Source organism: Myotis brandtii, unplaced genomic scaffold, assembly GCF_000412655.1.
Source record: "Myotis brandtii unplaced genomic scaffold, ASM41265v1 scaffold165, whole genome shotgun sequence".
NCBI lineage: Eukaryota > Metazoa > Chordata > Mammalia > Chiroptera > Vespertilionidae > Myotis > Myotis brandtii.
The window spans coordinates 10,145,862-10,147,862 of record NW_005356042.1 but is presented as its reverse complement, the minus strand read 5'-3'; the positions used below and the strand labels follow the sequence as shown (position 1 = coordinate 10,147,862).

At 51.3% G+C, this 2,001-nt stretch overlaps 1 pseudogene; it reads right to left on the bottom strand.

Moving 5' to 3' along the window:
* Positions 1–253: 253 nt before the first annotated feature.
* On the bottom strand, positions 254–921 carry LOC102250904 (annotated as a pseudogene).
* Positions 922–2,001: the final 1,080 nt, after the last annotated feature.

Below are 2,001 nucleotides of genomic sequence, written 5' to 3'. Positions count from 1 at the left end.
CTGAGGGCCCGGGACGCTGTGAGGCGCTCCTGGCCAGGCATGGGCTTGGCTGAAACATCACGTTGTTGCTCTGTTTAAATGAGGGGCTTCAAGACTAGAAAGCATGGCTCCTTTCAGCTTATGGCATAAAGGAGTTACATGAGTCCAAGTTAAAAAGCAGACCCCAAGTGGTTACATTATACAAGCTGTGAGGTTTTTAGGCTTGTGACACGGGACAGAAGGGAAATTCTACTCTTTGCAAAGAAATCCTCACTTAAGCTTCCGTGAGCCCAAAGCACTTACTAGTAAAACCATGAACCTTCGGCTGGCCGTCCTTAGCCCGTCCAGTCTCGACGAGGAACTGGCGTATGTTCTTGTGCTGGTCACCCTGCAGCTGAATTGCTCCTCCATATTTTGGATGCTCTATGACAATCTCATTGCAGGCAAATTTCTCCTTAAAGGCCTTCACAGTTTCTATTTATCCTACGATCCCTTAGAGCAGAGGTTCTCAACCTGTGGGTCGCGACCCCTTTGGGGATCGAACGACCCTTTCACAGGGGTTGCCTAAGACCATTGGAAAACACGTATATAATTACATACTGTTTATAGCAGCAAAATTACAGTTATAAAGTAGCAACGAAAATAATTTTATGTTGGGGGTCACCACAACATGAGGACCTGTATTAAAGGGTTGCAGCATTAGAAAGGGTGAGAACCACTGCCTTAGACAGTAGTAAGGGTCTTCCTGCCGTTTCTCTGTTGAATTCTTATTGGATACAAATCTCAGTGCCAGCGGGAGGCAGGTCATCACCCTTTCTTGCATCAGCAAAAGGGTGGAAAGAGTGGAGGTTCTGGATAGCGGACATACCATAGGATCCCTTTCTCCCTTTTCCTCAGTGAGAGAAGGCAGCAGGGGGGATGGAGCGTCGGGAAGTGAGGGGGGTTCAGGGAGAGGTTGCTGAGTCCTCGGCGGCTCAGTCACTGGGGGCTCAGCTTTGGTTTTGACACAGCCCCACACTGGGCCCACGGCCCCCTCGCTCACAGGGCAGGTCCTCTGTGTTCCAGCCGTGATTAGGTCTCACAACAAGAGGAAACAAACGTGTATAAAGTGCCTACCACGTGCCAGGTACTGTGCTGGGGCTTTGCTGGTATTTCAGTTGCAATTCATAGGTGAGGAAACTACAGCTCAGAGAGGTACAGTGACTTGCCCAAGGCCACACAGCCAGGAGTGGCATCACTTCCGTTTGAACTCAGGCAATCTAATTCCAAAGCAGGGCCACTTCTCACTGTGCCAAGTGGCTTATTGCCAGAAAGGATTTTTATTTTTTTCAATTAAAAAGTTTTTTTAATTGTTAAAAAAAAAACATAACATTTACCATTAAGGGGTGGGGCTAGATTTTTAAAGGCAGAATAGCCTTTCTCAGACAAAAGGTGACAGAGAATTCATTACTCCAGGTGGGCTGGTGCCACCGGAAGACAGAGAAGCGAGGGCCCCTCATTCACTAAGCACATGTCACTGGTGTTCAAGGCAGGGCCTAGTGCTAAGGGGGGACATCGAGGGGCCCAGGGTGCAGCGCTTAAGGTGGCGCTCACTCTCAGGTTGACCCCACACCTGCATGGCCGAGAGGGAGTGCCACCTTAAGTCCTGCCCCCAGGAGCCTTGGCCCCAGCCCAGGTTCAAGGTCAAGGAGAACTGAGATAGCTTGGCAGAGTCCCCGTCCAGCCAGGGCAGGAAGAGATGATTCTGCCAGCAGTGGCACTTAGCACAGTGACGTACAACGCGGCATCATTACTTCTCTTGGTGGTTGGGGCGGGGGGAAGAGGGCAGGGAGGCAGACTGAGGTCAGACAAACGCTGCTGCAGACAAGGTTCTGAGGGAGGGGACAGGTGCCCCGGTGGGGGCGTTCCCCGGATGGGGCAGCCTTTCCAGGGAAGTGATGTTCACAAGCTGGTCAGCCCCTCCTCAGAGGCCTGGGGCCCACGAGCTTCTAAATTGTCACAATCCACCTGCTTCCCTTGTTC